Here is a 21,736-nt window from a genome sequence, read left to right on the forward strand (position 1 = left end):
TTCATTGTGTCAGACGCTGCATTGAGTGACGAGGAAATGGAATCTCCATCGTGGCTGTCAGTGGTTTTCATGCCTCAAAAGCATTTCCTGCCTCTTTTTGTGCTCGAAACGAGTCACATCTCAGCCCGTCACTGAGGGGACAGGCGTCCCGCACACACTTGAGGTGATAGAAGAAGAATCCTAAGAAATGCTCAAATTCTGCAAGCGTTTGTGTCAGTGCATCTTGGTAATGAACATTAGTATAAAGCACCAACACTGTGGTTTCAAGAGGTTTCGATTTTTTCGAGATTTCCCATCTTCCTAACAAATTTAGTATCTGATGATGTTTAAATTATGTTTCATGGTGTGAGGTTCTCGCAGCAGTACCTTACAAAGGTTGATGTTTCCCTGCTGTTAGTGGGTGTAGTGTTAACTTGAATTCTGTATTGTCTGCTTGTGTAAAATAAAATCACATATTCACAAAACAAAATGACACATTGTCATTAAATTGTCAGCACTGCACTTGCACATCTCTCTTTTTTTCAAGTTCAAGTTTCAAGATGAAGTTCCACGTCTGAGGTTCCAACGTTCTGTGTTGTTGATTGTGTTGTTCTAGAGTCGTACAGGGGCTGACTCTCTAGAGATCATTGGTTGGGGCTTTCGAGTTGTAGAATTGTCAAGTTCTGCGTCCAGGGATCTAGAATTCTTCTGTTTGATGCTGCGGAGTTGTAGAATAATAAAGTTCTGTGTCCGAGGTTCCAGAGCTTTGTATTTGAGGCTATGAAGTTCTAGAATTGCAAAGTTCTACCACCGAATTTCTAAGAATCTTTGACTGTATCTTTGGTGTTCTAGAATTTAATTAAAGTTAATTATCTGAGGTTCTAGAATTGTTAGTTTCAGGCCGTGGAGTTCTAGAATAATAGAGTTCTGTGTCTGAGGTTCTAGACCCATTTGAGGCTGTGGAGTTCTAGAGTTCCATGTCCAGCGTTCTAGAATTCTCTGTGTAGATTCAGCCATGTTGGACTTTCTAGAAATGATTTGACTGGGAATATGCGTTGGACAGCCAGAATCTGGAGACTTGGAGTAGTAGTGCTACCGAGACCGGAGTGTTCCACAGGTGGGACAGAGTTTGAAAGGTTAATTGTCTGAGGCCTTGGAGTTCTAGTGTTCTGTGTCTGAGGTTCTAGAATCATTTCAGTTTCTGGGTTCTAGAAATCTTGTCTTCAATTGTGGAGCCCTGTAATTGTTAAATGGTTAATTTTAAAACAGTCGTGTTAAACCTTCACTCTCGTTGCATTTGAGGAAACAGCATCATCGGTGTTGTCGCAGCAGCTGTGAAAAGTTCAACAGCTGCTTCACATCATCGATTGTTCATCCTGAGGTGAACCCGCCTTCGAGTTTCTCTACACATAAATAACAGAGCAGCACAGACAAGGTTTTCTACCATAGAGGAGCTGAATCATTGTTGATTTAAACAGAACATCAGCTCTGATCATAACATTTTAAACTACAGAGCCATGTTTGACTACACAGCCTCACACAGAGCAATTTGCTTAAATGTCACATCCTCGCTGCCTCTCTCACTCACTGCTGCCACAAACTAACAGTAGGAATGGTTTTAAATGATTATAATCATCTGTAGCCTGGGCTTCCATTAAGGTAGAGAGACTCAATAATAATGTCACAGGCTCACTCTCATAAAATCCAAGGGAGGGCCGGGATTGGCAGTTGGTTAAAATGCTGTTTAAAGAATAACATTTTCTCATTCACTTACTCACTCATGTAAACGTCACGCCAACTTTCAGGCTACAGAAAAAAAACATGTAGAACAAAAAAACACGACAGAAAGACCTACAGTTTTACGGTTAGTAAAAAGACAAATATTGCGGGTTCGTGATGGTCTGAAAAAGGGTCACGCTACTGAATGTTGGCATTGGATGTAAATCTTGAAGAGTCAGAGTCCGAGATGAACTGGGCTGCAAACTACAGTCACACTTAACATTTGCATTTCCAGAGCAGCTCAGTTTGAGTCGTGTCTTCAGAACTAATCTGCCTGCTACATGTAAAAATACATCAGAGACACTGCGAGAAGACGTCAATCATCCCGCTCATTGTCTTATTTAGTCTTGCACGATTCCACCGGAGCCTTCAGGGTGATGATTCACAGATGATCAATGCTTACATGTTCACACCTTCAGAGAAATGTTTCTTGGCCTTGAGAGAAACTGAGAAGCAGGATTGCGCAACAGAATTCGGAGTATTTAAGATGTACATTTCAACAAAGTGATGATTCAGCCTGAGAGGTTATATAAAGAGAGGAAGAGAGAGGCCATTCAAGCCTGTTTCCACAACTACAAATGTGCTGGAGTAATAAAAGAAAAGGAGACAGGCTCCTTGATACTTTTCAGTAACTACAGTGTCACGTCCTCATGTGTTTCTATTGTTGGTTCTGTTGTGTATTTTTATGCAGTTGTTACATGAAAGGAAAAAAATACCAGAATTCTTTTAAAACCATGATTACATAATAAACTCTGCTGTTTCAGAATGTTATTGATTATTTAATTAATATACACAGATGATAAAAAAACATGATGATAATGATGAACTACATATTAAAGTATGTGCAGCATATATGTAATAAAATATGGAGACTCATTATTGATTGTGTTGAGGATTTAGATTTAACAAATGATCATGTGAATGTCAGATTTCTGTGGAAATGGAAGTTTATGAGTCTTTATAGTTAGGGACAAAAAGTCATAAAAACGTCATAGTATAGTAAAGTATGAAAACGTTATTGTACAGTAAGGCATAAAAAGTCATAAAAAAGACATAGTGTAGTAAGTCATAAAAAGACATTAAAACGTCATAGTATAGTAAGGAATAAAAATGTCACAGTATAATAAGGCATAAAAAGTCATAAAAACCTCATAGTGTAGTAAGGCATGAAAATGTCATAGTATAGTGAGGCATAAAAAGTCATAAAAACGTCATAGTATAATAAGGCATAAAAAATCATAAAAATGTCAGTATAAAGAGGCATAAAAAGTCATAAAAATGTCATAGTATAATAAGGCATAAAAAAGTCATAAAAACGACATAGTATACTAAGGCAAAAAAATGAAGAAAAACGACATAGTATACTAAGGCATAAAAAGTCATAAAAACGACATAGTATACTAAGGTATAAAAAGTCATAAAAACGACATAGTATACTAAGGCATAAAAAGTCATAAAAACGTCATAGTATACTAAGGCAAAAAAATGAAGAAAAACGACATAGTATACTAAGGCATAAAAAGTCATAAAAACGACATAGTATACTAAGGCAAAAAAATGAAGAAAAACGACATAGTATACTAAGGCATAAAAAGTCATAAAAACGACATAGTATACTAAGGTATAAAAAGTCATAAAAACGACATAGTATACTAAGGCATAAAAAGTCATAAAAACGTCATAGTATACTAAGGCAAAAAAATGAAGAAAAACGACATAGTATACTAAGGCATAAAAAGTCATAAAAACCACATAGTATACTAAGGCATAAAAAGTCATAAAAACGTCATAGTATACTAAGGCAAAAAAACGACATAGTATACTAAGGCAAAAAAAGTCATAAAAACGATATAGTATACTAAGGCAAAAAAAGTCATAAAAACAAAATAGGATACTAAGGCAAAAAAATGAAAAAAACGACATAGTATACTAAGGCATAAAATGATGAAAAACGACATAGTATACTAAGGCAAAAAAAACGACATAGTATACTAAGGCAAAAAAAGTCATAAAAACGATATAGTATACTAAGGCAAAAAAAGTCATAAAAACAAAATAGGATACTAAGGCAAAAAAATGAAAAAAACGACATAGTATACTAAGGCATAAAATGATGAAAAACGACATAGTATACTAAGGCAAAAAAAGTCATAAAAACGAAATAGGATACTAAGGCATAAAAAGTCATAAAAACGTCATAGTATACTAAGGCATAAAAAGTCATAAAAACGTCATAGTATACTAAAGCATAAAAAGTCATAAAAACGTCATAGTATACTAAGGCAAAAAAATGAAGAAATACGACATAGTATACTAAGGCAAAAAAATGACATAGCATACTAAGGCAAAAAAATGAAGAAAAACGACATAGTATACTAAGGCATAAAAAGTCATAAAAATGACATAGTATACTAAGGCATAAAAAGTCATAAAAACAACATAGTACACTAAGGCTTAAAAAGTCATAAAAACGACATAGTATACTAAGGCAAAAAAAGTCATAAAAACGACATAGTATACTAAGGCAGAAAATGAAGAAAAACGACATGGTATACTAAGGCAAAAAATGTCATAAAAACGACATAGTATACTAAGGCAAAAAAAGTCATAAAAACGTCATAGTACACTAAGGCAAAAAAATGAAGAAAAACGACATAGTATACTAAGGCAGAAAATGAAGAAAAACTACCTAGTATACTAACGCAAAAAAATGAAGAAAAACGACATAGTATACTAAGGCAAAAAAATGAAGAAAAACGAAATAGGATACTAAGGCAAAAAAATGAAGAAAAAAGACATAGTCTACTAAGGCATAAAAAGTCATAAAAACGACATAGTCTACTAAGGCATAAAAAGTCAGAAAAACGACATAGTACACTAAGGCAAAAAAATGAAGAAAAACGACATACTATACTAAGGCATAAAAATGTCCTAAAAACGACATAGTATACTAAGGCAAAAAAAGTCATAAAAACGTCATACTATACTAAGGCATAAAAAGTCATAAAAACGACATAGTATACTAAGGCAAAAAAAGTCATAAAAACGACATAGTATACTAAGGCAAAAAAACAACATAGTATACTAAGGCAAAAAAATGAAGAAAAACGACATAGTATACTAAGGCAAAAAAATGAAGAAAAACGACATAGTATACTATTGCAAAAAAAGTCATAAAAACGTCATAGTATACTAAGGCATAAAAAGTCATAAAAACGTCATAGTACACTAAGGCAAAAAAATGAAGAAAAACGACATAGTATACTAAGGCAAAAAAACGACATAGTATACTAAGGCAAAAAATGTCATAAAAACAACATAGTATACTAAGGCGTAAAAAGTCATAAAAACGACATAGTATACTAAGGCAAAAAAAGTCATAAAAACTTCATAGTATACTAAGGCAAAAAAACGACATAGTATACTGAGGCAAAAAAAGTCATAAAAACGACATAGTATACTAAGGCAAAAAAACGACATAGTATACTAAGGCAAAAAAATGAAAAAAAACGACATAGTATACTAAGGCAAAAAAATGAAGAAAAACGACATAGTATACTATTGCAAAAAAAGTCATAAAAACTTCATAGTATACTAAGGCATAAAAAGTCATAAAAACGTCATAGTACACTAAGGCAAAAAAATGAAGAAAAACGACATAGTATACTAAGGCAAAAAAACGACATAGTATACTAAGGCAAAAAATGTCATAAAAACAACATAGTATACTAAGGCGTAAAAAGTCATAAAAACGACATAGTATACTAAGGCAAAAAAAGTCATAAAAACTTCATAGTATACTAAGGCAAAAAAACGACATAGTATACTGAGGCAAAAAAAGTCATAAAAACGACATAGTATACTAAGGCAAAAAAACGACATAGTATACTAAGGCAAAAAAATGAAAAAAAACGACATAGTATACTATTGCAAAAAAAGTCATAAAAACGTCATACTATACTAAGGCATAAAATGTCATAAAAACGACATAGTATACTAAGGCAAAAAAATGAAGAAAAACGACATAGTATACTAAGGCAAAAAATGTCATAAAAACGACATAGTAAAATAAGGCATAAAATGTCATAAAAACGACATGGTATACTAAGGCATAAAATGTCATAAAAACGACATAGTATACTAAGGCAAAAAAATGAAGAAAAACGACATAGTATACTAAGGCAAAAAAGTCATAAAAACGTCATAGTATACTAAGGCAAAAAAAGTCATAAAAACGACATAGTATACTAAGGCAAAAAAAGTCATAAAAACGTCATACTATACTAAGGCAAAAAAACGACATAGTATACTAAGGCATAAAAAGTCATAAAAACGAAATAGGATACTAAGGCAAAAAAATGAAGAAAAAGGACATAGTATACTAAGGCAAAAAAAGTCATAAAAACAAAATAGGATACTAAGGCATAAAAGTCATAAAAACGTCATAGTATACTAAGGCAAAAAAAGTCATAAAAACGACATAGTATACTAAGGCAAAAAAAGTCATAAAAACGTCATACTATACTAAGGCAAAAAAACAACATAGTATACTAAGGCAAAAAAGTCATAAAAACGTCATAGTATACTAAGGCGTAAAAAGTCATAAAAACGACATAGTATACTAAGGCAAAAAAAGTCATAAAAACGTCATAGTACACTAAGGCAAAAAAATGAAGAAAAACGACATAGAATACTAAGGCAAAAAAATGACATAGTATACTAAGGCAAAAAATGTCATAAAAACAACATAGTATACTAAGGCGTAAAAAGTCATAAAAACGACATAGTATACTAAGGCAAAAAAAGTCATAAAAACTTCATAGTATACTAAGGCAAAAAAGTCATAAAAACGACATAGTATACTAAGGCATAAAAAGTCATAAAAACGAAATAGGATACTAAGGCAAAAAAATGAAGAAAAACGACATAGTATAGTAAGGCAAAAAATTCATAAAAACGACATAGTATACTAAGGCAAAAAAAACGACATAGTATACTAAGGCATAAAAAGTCATAAAAACATCATAGTATACTAAGGCATAAAAAGTCATAAAAACGTCATAGTACACTAAGGCAAAAAAATGAAGAAAAACGACATAGTATACTAAGGCAAAAAAACGACATAGTATACTAAGGCAAAAAATGTCATAAAAACAACATAGTATACTAAGGCGTAAAAAGTCATAAAAACGACATAGTATACTAAGGCATAAAAAGTCATAAAAACTACATAGTATACTAAGGCGTAAAAAGTCATAAAAACGACATAGTATACTAAGGCAAAAAAAGTCATAAAAACTTCATAGTATACTAAGGCAAAAAAGTCATAAAAACGACATAGTATACTAAGGCAAAAAAACGACATAGTATACTGAGGCAAAAAAAGTCATAAAAACGACATAGTATACTAAGGCAAAAAAACGACATAGTATACTAAGGCATAAAAAGTCATAAAAACGTCATAGTATACTAAGGCAAAAAAAGTCATAAAAACGACATAGTATACTAAGGCAAAAAAACGACATAGTATACTAAGGCATAAAATGTCATAAAAACGACATAGTATACTAAGGCATAAAAAGTCATAAAAACGAAATAGGATACTAAGGCATAAAAAGTCATAAAAACTTCATAGTATACTAAGGCATAAAAAGTAATAAAAACGTCATAGTACACTAAGGCAAAAAAATGAAGAAAAACGACATAGTATACTAAGGCAAAAAAAGTCATAAAAACGTCATACTATACTAAGGCATAAAATGTCATAAAAACGACATAGTATACTAAGGCATAAAAAGTCATAAAAACGTCATAGTACACTAAGGCAAAAAAATGAAGAAAAACGACATAGTATACTAAGGCAAAAAAACGACATAGTATACTAAGGCAAAAAATGTCATAAAAACAACATAGTATACTAAGGCAAAAAAACGACATAGTATACTGAGGCAAAAAAAGTCATAAAAACGACATAGTATACTAAGGCAAAAAAACGACATAGTATACTAAGGCATAAAATGTCATAAAAACGACATAGTAAAATAAGGCATAAAATGTCATAAAAACGACATAGTATACTAAGGCATAAAATGTCATAAAAACGACATAGTATACTAAGGCAAAAAAAGTCATAAAAACGAAATAGGATACTAAGGCATAAAAAGTCATAAAAACGTCATAGTATACTAAGGCATAAAAAGTCATAAAAACGTCATAGTATACTAAAGCATAAAAAGTCATAAAAACGTCATAGTATACTAAGGCAAAAAAATGAAGAAATACGACATAGTATACTAAGGCAAAAAAATGACATAGCATACTAAGGCAAAAAAATGAAGAAAAACGACATAGTATACTAAGGCATAAAAAGTCATAAAAATGACATAGTATACTAAGGCATAAAAAGTCATAAAAACAACATAGTACACTAAGGCTTAAAAAGTCATAAAAACGACATAGTATACTAAGGCAAAAAAAGTCATAAAAACGACATAGTATACTAAGGCAGAAAATGAAGAAAAACGACATGGTATACTAAGGCAAAAAATGTCATAAAAACGACATAGTATACTAAGGCAAAAAAAGTCATAAAAACGACATAGTATACTAAGGCAAAAAAAGTCATAAAAACGACATAGTATACTAAGGCAGAAAATGAAGAAAAACTACATAGTATACTAAGGCAAAAAAATGAAGAAAAACGACATAGTATACTAAGGCATAAAAAGTCATAAAAACGACATAGTCTACTAAGGCATAAAAAGTCAGAAAAACGACATAGTATACTATTGCAAAAAAAGTCATAAAAACGACATAGTATACTAAGGCAAAAAAATGAAGAAAAACGACATAGTATACTAAGGCAAAAAAACGACATAGTATACTAAGGCAAAAAATGTCATAAAAACAACATAGTATACTAAGGCGTAAAAAGTCATAAAAACGACATAGTATACTAAGGCAAAAAAAGTCATAAAAACTTCATAGTATACTAAGGCAAAAAAAGTCATAAAAACGACATAGTATACTAAGGCAAAAAAACAACATAGTATACTAAGGCATAAAAAGTCATAAAAACGTCATAGTATACTAAGGCATAAAAAGTCATAAAAACGTCATAGTACACTAAGGCAAAAAAATGAAGAAAAACGACATAGTATACTAAGGCAAAAAAAAAAAAAAAAAAAACGACATAGTATACTAAGGCAAAAAATGTCATAAAAACAACATAGTATACTAAGGCGTAAAAAGTCATAAAAACGACATAGTATACTAAGGCAAAAAAAGTCATAAAAACTTCATAGTATACTAAGGCAAAAAAGTCATAAAAACGACATAATATACTAAGGCAAAAAAACAACATAGTATACTAAGGCATAAAAAGTCATAAAAACGTCATAGTATACTAAGGCATAAAAAGTCATAAAAACGTCATAGTACACTAAGGCAAAAAAATGAAGAAAAACGACATAGTATACTAAGGAAAAAAAACGACATAGTATACTAAGGCAAAAAATGTCATAAAAACAACATAGTATACTAAGGCGTAAAAAGTCATAAAAACGACATAGTATACTAAGGCAAAAAAAGTCATAAAAACTTCATAGTATACTAAGGCAAAAAAGTCATAAAAACGACATAGTATACTAAGGCAAAAAAACGACATAGTATACTAAGGCAAAAAAACGACATAGTATACTAAGGCAAAAAAATGAAAAAAAACGACATAGTAAAATAAGGCATAAAATGTCATAAAAACGACATAGTAAAATAAGGCATAAAATGTCATAAAAACGACATAGTAAAATAAGGCATGAAATGTCATAAAAACGACATAGTATACTAAGGCATAAAAGTCATAAAAACGTCATAGTATACTAAGGCAAAAAAAGTCATAAAAACTTCATAGTATACTAAGGCATAAAAAGTCATAAAAACGTCATGGTACACTAAGGCACAAAAATGAAGAAAAACGACATAGTATACTATTGCAAAAAAAGTCATAAAAACGTCATACTATACTAAGGCATAAAATGTCATAAAAACGACATAGTATACTAAGGCAAAAAAATTAAGAAAAACGACATAGTATACTAAGGCAAAAAAAACGACATAGTATACTAAGGCATAAAAAGTCATAAAAACATCATAGTATACTAAGGCATAAAAAGTCATAAAAACGTCATAGTACACTAAGGCAAAAAAATGAAGAAAAACGACATAGTATACTAAGGCAAAAAAACGACATAGTATACTAAGGCAAAAAATGTCATAAAAACAACATAGTATACTAAGGCGTAAAAAGTCATAAAAACGACATAGTATACTAAGGCAAAAAAAGTCATAAAAACTTCATAGTATACTAAGGCAAAAAAGTCATAAAAACGACATAGTATACTAAGGCAAAAAAACAAAATAGTATACTAAGGCATAAAAAGTCATAAAAACGTCATAGTATACTAAGGCATAAAAAGTCATAAAAACGTCATAGTACACTAAGGCAAAAAAATGAAGAAAAACGACATAGTATACTAAGGCAAAAAAACGGCATAGTATACTAAGGCAAAAAAACGACATAGTATACTGAGGCAAAAAAAGTCATAAAAACGACATAGTATACTAAGGCAAAAAAACGACATAGTATACTAAGGCAAAAAAACGACATAGTATACTAAGGCAAAAAAATGAAAAAAAACGACATAGTAAAATAAGGCATAAAATGTCATAAAAACGACATAGTAAAATAAGGCATAAAATGTCATAAAAACGACATAGTAAAATAAGGCATAAAATGTCATAAAAACGACAGTAAAATAAGGCATAAAATGTCATAAAAACGACATAGTAAAATAAGGCATAAAAGTCATAAAAACGTCATAGTATACTAAGGGAAAAAAAGTCATAAAAATGACATAGTATACTAAGGCAAAAAAATGAAGAAAAACGACATAGTATACTAAGGCAAAAAATGTCATAAAAACAACATAGTATACTAAGGCGTAAAAAGTCATAAAAACGACATGGTATACTAAGGCAAAAAAAGTCATAAAAACTTCATAGTATAGTAAGGCAAAAAAGTCATAAAAACGACATAGTATACTAAGGCAAAAAAAACGACATAGTATACTAAGGCATAAAAAGTCATAAAAACATCATAGTATACTAAGGCATAAAAAGTCATAAAAACGTCATAGTACACTAAGGCAAAAAAATGAATAAAAACGACATAGTATACTAAGGCAAAAAAACGACATAGTATACTAAGGCAAAAAATGTCATAAAAACAACATAGTATACTAAGGCGTAAAAAGTCATAAAAACGACATAGTATACTAAGGCAAAAAAAGTCATAAAAACTTCATAGTATACTAAGGCAAAAAAGTCATAAAAACGACATAGTATACTAAGGCAAAAAAACAACATAGTATACTAAGGCATAAAAAGTCATAAAAACGTCATAAAAACGTCATAGTATACTAAGGCATAAAAAGTCATAAAAACGTCATAGTACACTAAGGCAAAAAAATGAAGAAAAACGACATAGTATACTAAGGCAAAAAAACGACATAGTATACTAAGGCGTAAAAAGTCATAAAAACGACATAGTATACTAAGGCAAAAAAAGTCATAAAAACTACATAGTATACTAAGGCGTAAAAAGTCATAAAAACGACATAGTATACTAAGGCAAAAAAAGTCATAAAAACTTCATAGTATACTAAGGCAAAAAAGTCATAAAAACGACATAGTATACTAAGGCAAAAAAACGACATAGTATACTGAGGCAAAAAAAGTCATAAAAACGACATAGTATACTAAGGCAAAAAAACGACATAGTATACTAAGGCAAAAAAGTGAAAAAAAACGACATAGTAAAATAAGGCATAAAATGTCATAAAAACGACATAGTAAAATAAGGAATAAAATGTCATAAAAACGACATAGTAAAATAAGGCATAAAATGTCATAAAAACGACATAGTATACTAAGGCATAAAAGTCATAAAAACGTCATAGTATACTAAGGCAAAAAAAGTCATAAAAACGACATAGTATACTAAGGCAAAAAAAGTCATAAAAACGTCATACTATACTAAGGCAAAAAAACGACATAGTATACTAAGGCATAAAATGTCATAAAAACGACATAGTATACTAAGGCAAAAAAATGAAGAAAAACGACATAGTATACTAAGGCAAAAAAGTCATAAAAACGTCATAGTATACTAAGGCAAAAAAAGTCATAAAAACGACATAGTATACTAAGGCAAAAAAAGTCATAAAAACGTCATACTATACTAAGGCAAAAAAACGACATAGTATACTAAGGCATAAAATGTCATAAAAACGACATAGTATACTCAGGCATAAAAAGTCATAAAAGCGAAATAGGATACTAAGGCAAAAAAATGAAGAAAGACGACATAGTATACTAAGGCATAAAAATTCATAAAAACTTCATAGTATACTAAGGCATAAAAAGTCATAAAAACGTCATAGTACACTAAGGCAAAAAAATGAAGAAAAACGACATAGTATACTAAGGCAAAAAAAAGAAGAAAAACATCATTGTATACTAAGGCATAAAAAGTCATAAAAACGACATAGTATACTAAGGCAAAAAAAGTCATAAAAACGTCATAGTATATTAAGGCATAAAAAGTCATAAAAACGCCATAGTATAGTAAGGCATAAAATGTCATAAAAACCACATAGTATATTAAGGCATAAAAAGTCAGAAAAACGTCATAGTATACTAAGGCATAAAAAGTCATAAAAACGTCATAGTACACTAAGGCAAAAAAATGAAGAAAAACGACATATTATACTAAGGCAAAAAAACGACATAGTATACTAAGGCATAAAATGTCATAAAAACGACATAGTACACTAAGGCATAAAAAGTCATAAAAACGTCATATTATACTAAGGCAAAAAAATGAAGAAAAACGACATAGTATACTAAGGCATAAAAAGTCATAAAAACGTCATAGTATACTAAGGCAAAAAAATGAAGAAAAACGACATAGTATACTAAGGCATAAAAAGTCATAAAAAGTCATAAAAATGACATAGTATACTAAGGCAAAAAAAGTCATAAAAACGTCATACTATACTAAGGCAAAAAAACGACATAGTATACTAAGGCATAAAAAGTCATAAAAACGAAATAGGATACTAAGGCAAAAAAATGAAGAAAGACGACATAGTATACTAAGGCATAAAAATTCATAAAAACGTCATACTATACTAAGGCAAAAAAACGACATAGTATACTAAGGCATAAAAAGTCATAAAAACGCCATAGTATACTGAGGCATAAAAAGTAATAAAAACGTCATAGTATAGTAAGGCATAAAAATATCATAGTATAATAAGGCGTAAAAATGTCATAGTATAGTAAGGCATAAAAAGTCATAAAAACGTCATGTTATAATAAGGCATAAAAAGTCATAAAAATGTCATAGTATAATAAGGCGTAAAAATGTCATAGTATAATAAGGCATAAAAAGTCATAAAAATGTCATAGTATAATAAGGCGTAAAAATGTCATAAAAATGTCATAGTATAATAAGGCATAAAAAGTCATAAAAATGTTAAGGTATAATAAGGCTTAAAAAGACATAAAAATGTCATAGTATAGTAAGATATAAAAAGTCATAAAATCATCATAGTGTAATAAGGCATAAAAAGTTATAAAAACGTCATAATATAATAAGGCTTAAAAAGACATAAAAATTTAATTTCATAGTAAAGCAAAAAAGGTCATATAAATGTCATAGTATAATAACGCATAAAAAGTCATAAAAATGTCATAGTATAGTAAGGCATAAAAAGTCATTAAAATGTCAGTATAATAAGGCTTAAAAAGACATAAAAACGTCATAGTATAGTAAGGCATAAAAATGTCACAGTATAGTAAGGCATAAAAAGTCATAAAAACATCATAGTATAATAAGGCCTAAAAATGTCATAGTATAGTAAGGCATAAAAAGTCATAAAAACATCATAGTATAATAAGGCCTAAAAATGTCATAGTATAGTAAGGCATAAAAAGTCATAAAAACGTCATAGTATAATAAGGCATAAAAAGTCATAAAAATGTCATAGTATAATAAGGCTTAAAAATACATAAAAATGTCATAGTATAGTAAGGCATAAAAAGTCATAAAAACGTCATAGTATAATAAGGCAAAAAAAGGCTTAAAAACGTCATAGTATAATAAGGCATAAAAAGTCATACAATCATCATTGTATAATAAGGCATGAAAAGTCATAAAAATGACATTGTATAATAAGGCATAAAAAGTCATAAAAACATCATAGTATAATAAGGCATAAAAATGTCATAGTATAGTAAGGCATAAAAATGTCATAGTATAGTAAGGCATAAAAACTCATAAAAACGTCATAGTATAATAAGGCATAAAAAGACATAAAAGCTTCATCGTATAGTAAGGCAAAAAACGGTATAAAAACAGTCATAGTAAAGTTAGTTATAAAACATCATAGTTTCGTAAAGCTAATTAATTAATATTATCGTAAGGCATAATGTCGGTATAAAAATATTTTTAGGTATTCTGGTGACCTCGGTTACCACAGTGATTTTTTGTAAATTTCCAGTTTACCAGATGTTGTCTAATGAAAGATTAAAACAGAAGTCAGTCACTGTTGCAGGGTGTGACCTTACCGTGTTACTTCATCAGAAAAGACTAACAAGTGACTTTACTCCTGACTGTGACTCACTCCAGCTCCTCTACAGGTTCCTTTAAACGAGTCCAGAGCCTCCACACCTACACCTCACACCCTCCGTGCTTAACAGGTGTAGAAATAGAAACTGAGTCACCACGGCTTAACGAGCAGCCAGCAAACAGGTTGGAGGTGTTGTACTGACCATCACTGAATCACAAACAGGAGTCATTCACAACACCCATTAATGTTTTTATCCTCACATTAGATCTCCATAATATACAGACTGACAGGTGAGGCTTTCCTGACAGCTTCTACTTTTAAAATAAAAAAATGTCTTGATGCTCATACAGGAGAAACACAGTTTTCAAATGACTTAATCATTTCTATTAACACCTCTGCAGGAGTAAAGTGTCGGAGGGCCTGAGGTGTGAAGTCGCTGACAGGAGCAGGTGTTTATTCAAAAAGGTCAGAGACTTTGTCGGCCGGTTTTTGCTGTCACTTGTTGAAATTTTTCCGAACACCAAAGCAGAACAAAATGAGATTTTCTCCTCCATCAGGCCTGAGTCAACCACCTAATATTGAGCCTGGGATGGCATCTGTGAGAGTATGTGTTGCCCGGCAACATGCTCAGCCTTGTTTACATGTGGCAAAGAGAGACACAGAGAGAGAACATCAGCCCACCCCCTCCAACGCTCTGTCACATCACCACGGCAACCACTGAGCATTGGTTGACTACCTTCTTTCCCCCACGTCGCCCCGCTGGCCTTGCTGGCCCTGCTGGCCCCGCCCACTATTACATCACAGCCCTCACAGCTGGAAGTGAGTTGTTAGAAAAGCAGAGTTTTCTTTTTTGTAGAGCGTCACAAAAATCTTCCCACAGACACGACGAGTGTCAGATTTGGATTTTATGGCTCTGAAACACCATGTAAGGCGGCAGTGAGCTCCTCTGTGTGAAGAGTCAGTCAGTGTGCAGCTATTTTAAAAACATTATTTAATATATTTTACACACTGGTGAAACTTTAAGGATCCGTTTTTCACTCACAATCTAAACAGATAGTCAGGTAGAAGACAACAAACAACACACTCAACCAGCATTTAATGCACCCTTCTCCTAAAACCACTTAGTATTCACAGCAAAGCGTATCCCACAATTCACCACGCCGTACTGCGCCACACCAGTCCAGCAGCAGTGAGTCTGTAAACTGGTTTATAGGAGCAACGTAAATCAACAGACATGAAGGAGATGACGTTTATGACACGTTGTATTCAGTGTGACTGGTATTATACAAGACGACACAGGATCCAGAAAACCGTTTCAACAATTTTATTACAATTGAAAACGCTTAGGTAGAAAGTCAGATGGATGAATGGATGATTTTTTTTTTTTACATGGAGAGAGAGAGATATCAAAATACATAAAGACAAAATACATACAATTACATATCAACCTAAAATGTCAGCACTAACAATGATAAAATAAGAAAAGTAAATCTAGCTGAATCGCCATCAGGGTATTAAACATAGGAATCTAATGCAACGTTAATATAATTAAACATTCAAAAGCCATGCGATAATAAAATACTAACCATAGAATATAATAACCAAATAAAATAACAAAAGGTCTGAGAGTTATATAACTTCCTGGGCTTGGTTAATATAATGACAGGTGATTTCAAGGCCAGGTATTAAACACATATCTTAAAGATGTTTTGTAGTTTGTGTTCACCAGCTTCTCTGGATGACTCAGTTAATTTACTCTATCTTCCCCGTCAGTGTGTTTCACTGAAGAGAGGATGACAACACACCACGCTCCACTTATTTATTTTATTTATCACAGATTGCAAATGTCACGCTGTCTCATGGAATCTACTTATCTAACTTATCATCTATAAACGTCCACCAGGAAAACATCACACAAGTGCAGAGACACCTCATTGAGACGTGTGTCCACATGTGTTTCCTACATTTGATCTCATGTGCCACATATTTCCACATGTTGTAATATGTGAAAACATGTCGAGCACATCTGGAAAATGTCACCACATATCGCTACCAACAAACTATGTACATGGGTTTCACATTTATATGGACTTCACAGATTACACCACGAAAATGTTGCAAAACCATCACAATGACAACACAGTAAACCCTCTAACAGCCTTACACACACACATGCACACACATGCACACGCACATGCACACGCACACCTGTGCAGGTTTTGTCTCCTCCAGAGTTAATTATGGCGAACAGCCTCCTTCACACTGTTTCTTCCTGAAGCACCTGGCTCTTAGTGCCAGAGGCAGAAAAAAACAAAACAAAAAAACACACATTTTCCTTCCTGTTTTTAATTCAGTCTCCTGCATTTTTATCAGTGTGAGAGAAGAAGAGTCAGTGTGAGCTGTGAACGACCGTGACTCCGTGAAAATATCTCAAATTTTAAACTTTCTAACATGAAAACAATTATTGGATTAAGCAATTTGTCAGTTAACAGAAAATTAATCAGCAACTACTGTGTTTTGATTATTGATTAATCAAAGTCATCAACATTTTTTGAGAGTGGTTTCTGCCTCTTACAGTAATTGTACATCTTTGTTGTTTGTTTTTTTTGTCTCATGTGATAATAAACTCAAAACCTGTGTGTGAACTAGTGTTTGGACCAATCAGGCTCCTCAAATAATCATCGTGGGACAGGAAAATTGTAACTGGCAATGAAAATGATTATTCGTAACAGCCTAAATGATCTGAACAAAGCAGATAAAACCCTTCAAACAAACTTATTTATATAGAACTTTTAAAAAAAGCAGAACTTATAAAGTGCTTTACAGAAGGAACGGTGAAAGAACAGAGACAATCAGAAGAAAAAATTGTAAGAAAAAGTTTTAAGGTTTTTTTGTTCGTTTGTTGGAAAAAGTTCATCTTAGTTCGAAACTGTGAAATCCAACTTTTACTCCTGCCTCTCGAAGTAAAACTTTCTCCTCTAGGTTTAGTTGCTGTTGTGTTTCGTGTGTGTGTGTGTGTGTGTGTGTGTGTGTGTGTGTGTGTGTGTGTGAGAGTTGAAGTGTGTGAAAGTGTCACATTCTTGAAGCGACAGTAACGGAGTCGGTGGAGCTGCTGCTCTTCACTCTGAGTGAAATAACTCCAGTTCTGCTGTGTCTGCTCTTTCTCTCTCTCTCTCTTTCTCTCTCTCTCTCTCTCTCTCTCTTTCTCTCTCTCTCTCTTTCTCTCTCTCTCTCTCTCTCTCTCTCTCTTTCTCTTTCTTTCAGTAAGAACCTGTTCATGTCGCCTGAAGACACTCGTCCTCTGAATTTGAATTGAATGACGAAAATTTTTTAACTTTTTTTTCTTAGATTTTTAAAGCCAATGAAAATGCAAATGAAATAGTGTATTATGTCAATTTATCATCACTCCCCATGCAACCCATCAGCACAGCAGGGAGTGATGATAATGACTTCGCCCCTTGGAGAACTGGAGGTGGATGTTAGAGGGTGGAGGTGGAGATTTTTTAAATGGTTAAGGATGTAAAATAACAACTATATAACATATTTCTCAATTAAAATAAAATTTGATTTGTAAGCTTTTCATAAGACGGGACCCGAGTCAGGTGGAATTAATCATAAAATTGATATAAAATGACAGTGAAAGTGTCAAATCCAACATTAAACCACCAAACCAACGTTGACGAAGCACAGAAGGGAAAACATCAGGAGGTTTTTTTTGAAGTCTTTTAATAACATACAGTACATCCGCACTTTAGCATGTCACAAAAGATCTTGTGCTTATTTACGAAAACAGTGTGTAAGAAGCAGAGAGAAGAGAAGCAGAAAGGGAAACTGAGAGAGAGAAAAAACGAAGAAGATAGAAATAGAAATATTTCTTTTCAGAGACAGAATGAGTTTGTTTTCAGGGTGAGAGGGAGAATTTTAAGGGGGGGGGGGCAGCGGCAGTTGTTCTGGTTTAGGGGGTGACGGGGAGAAGATGCTCTTGTTTTTAGGGGGTGACGGGGAGAAGCTGTTGCAGATGTAAAAGCTATCTCACAATTAACAAACTGTTGTGACCTCATCTCCTCCCCCCCCCCCCCAGTAGCTCAGAAACACGTTGGAACGGCGTTGTTGTGCTGATACAAGCGATATTAACATTTTAAACGCAGTCCCCTCAGAAACCACGGCGGCTCGTTCCCCTGAAGACGCTCTGAGTGAAACGAGGTGGAAGAAAACCTGCAGCCGTCTTGGGCCTCGACGCCGCCCGGTTGAGAGTCACTGTGACGGAGTGTAATCAGAACTCATTCCCCCTGATTAATGAGTGATTAGAGGAGGCTGCTCACCAACTGGCTGAACCAATTGATTGGACAACCTTTTGGAGGATCTCCATCCGTCGGCCTAATTACAGCGTACCCACCCGGGGCCTGGCCTCTCTCACAGCGCCACAATAAAACAGCTCCGAGGAAATCTTCTTCTTTCCTCTCAATAAAATCTGTTTAAATAACTCGTCAAAGTCACGAAGCCTGAAGAGAAGCGTCTCCGTTGGTAAACAAGCCTTAAAGTGCTGCAGTCTCTCAGGGACGGTAATAAGATTTAGTTCAGTACAAGGTTTAATAAAAATCAATCAGAGATTCTTCATTGCTGCGTGATGCGTGATGGGACCTGGTACTCAGGCCTGATGTGTTTAAGGTCCCATATTACAGGAAATTAAAATGTACTAAAATAGTTGAATACTTAAAAAAACATCAGGTCAGAACAAAGACGATAAAATGTCATAATAATACAAAAAACATGTGATGGGGGAAAAGATGTGATCACCTTAAGGTAAAATATAAATATATGTGTATATAAATGCACTTGTGGCCAATCAGGGTCAACGAGTTAGTATATAATCTTCAAGTTCATTTAATTTAGAGAATTAAGTAAAATTTTAACGCAAACTGTGAAGACTCTCGCTGTTATGATGCGCTGCAGCTCTATAAACATGGCGGCTGAATAACATGTGAGCCTGAAGCTGAGCTGAAGGACGGCAGATGAACTACTTACACTCAACGGACCTGAAGGTCGTCGGTGGAGAAACGGACGGACGGACGGAGGGAGAGACCAGCTGAAGAGAGTTTTCTAAAGATGAAAACATTCAGTTTTGACTCATTCATCCTTCTGTCTGACTAGAAATCAGACGGGTTCCTCAAGTTCAAGAGGAATCTACTGTGAACAGGAGGAACAGAGCTGCACAGGTCGATGGCAATCACACACACGAGTTAGCGGCGATGCTACGTCTGGACTGTGAAACATCAGAGGGAAGAGAGTCACAAACTATTATTGTTTATAATATAATACTATTGAATTAATGAGCTTCTGGACTCTTGAATTTCCCTTAGTACATAACTATCTATCAATCAGAGGAAGTCCAGCAGTGTGAATGAGATACAGTGGGGTCATCTAGTGGTGGAGGTGTGAACTGCAACATGAGAGGATGTGGCCGGTCCAGTTCTCTAAATGATGAGAAAAGGATGCTTCAATGCTTCCTATCTTATCTCCTTTCGCATAGGAAACACCTTCCTTTAAGGAAAGGCCTTCCCATCATTCCTCGCTGCACCAACATTTAAAACAAGGCAGGATTGTATTTCTTCTCTTTTCAGATCCAGTTAGGAAACATCATGAAGAACAAGTGTCTCATCTGTATCATCGAAAATCTAAAGGCTTCATAAATGTTGTTTAAATCCGCTCACTGCACTAAAGAAATATTTTTTATCTATTTCTACTTTATTCTAGTGCCTGAAACTTTTAAGCTGTTAAATGTTTTAAATGTTGTTTTCAGGGTTTTTTTTTTTTGTTGAAGTGACTGACGCTCTTGTTCAAAACTTACCAGGGACTCCAGGTGTTTCATCTTTGCTCCCTCGGTTCTGGTTCTGGTTCTGGTTCTGGTTCGAGGTCAGAAAACGTCTGAAACCATCATGTAACACTGACAAACTTTGAAACATGAGAATCTCGACGTCTTAAGTCCAGATTGAACCTTCACGTCTCTTCGTCTCGAACCTCGTTTTTACAGAATTTATTTAAATCTAGTGTCTGTGGATCTGAGCTCCAGGTATGAATCAAACGCATCAGGGTTTGAGGAGAGACTCCTCCCTCCAGGTGAACACACACAGCATCCACAGGTGTTATTATTGCCTAGGATTTTTTTTTTTGTTTTTTTTTTATTATTTTCTACAGGAATTTACAGCAAAAAAGACGAACACTGTTGTTGCTAATGTTCAAAAAAGGTCCTGAAAATCAATTCTAGCACTTTTTTTTTGACAGGTATTAAAAACACACACGTCTCAGCTCACTCCATCTCTCACTCCAGCAACTAAACATCACATCCATTTAAAATAAAAAAATCAAAATAAAATAAAAAATCAAAATAAAATACATGTGGTAAATGTTGCGTTGGCACAGAACAAAAGCAGCCGTGCATCAAGCTGCTGGGAGAACCAGACGTGAGAACATTATGACGTCGCAGTGGAGTTGACCAATATTATTAACCAATATCTACATTTTAAGGTGTATTGATCGATACTGGCTGAAACACGCAAACAGACAAATCTGACAACGTGAGCTGCAGATACACAACGGAAGTGTTTCCTGCGAAGATGTTTTTGTGAATTTGTTTGCGTTTTGTCCCGTTTGCGTGTGTTTGCTTAAGTCGCAGCGCGTTGACCTTTCAGGGCCACCGTAGGTCGCCTCCTACAACTAAACCCAGCGTGAACGACGGAGGGTGAAATCCAGAGAGGGAAGAGCTACGACACAGAGTCAACTTTGGTTTATGTAAATCAGCTTTGGCTGAACTTCAATCGTTTCATAGAGATAAAAAAAGAAAGAGATAGAAAAACAAAAACGATACCACACTCCATTTCAAATCAGTGAAACATTCGTCTAATAATTAACATTAAATATTTAAAGCACTAGAAGTTACGGTGCGCTGATAGTCAGACTTTTGTCTTGAAGGGTTAGAGTTCCTTCTCTTGGAGCCGTGACGTGATAAACTTGTTTTAAGTTGTTGGTGTGACTTCCTCTTGGGGATTTATATCTTAAACCATCTTAGTTAAATGTTCCCGGAGGTTTCTGTCATGTATAGAATTATAATTACCTTGTTAATGTGTTATCACGTGCGTTAACACTTCGTAGCAGCGCTGCATGAAAGTGCCTCGTCTTCATCATCACTTTATTTCTTTACACGTCTGTTTTCACGGCCTGAGTAGAACCTCGGTCGGTTTTTGTGCATTTCGAACAGTGAATTTATGGTTATTTAGTTCATTGCTGCT

The sequence above is a fragment of the Seriola aureovittata genome, chromosome 15 (genome assembly GCF_021018895.1).
Source record: "Seriola aureovittata isolate HTS-2021-v1 ecotype China chromosome 15, ASM2101889v1, whole genome shotgun sequence".
Taxonomy (NCBI): domain Eukaryota; kingdom Metazoa; phylum Chordata; class Actinopteri; order Carangiformes; family Carangidae; genus Seriola; species Seriola aureovittata.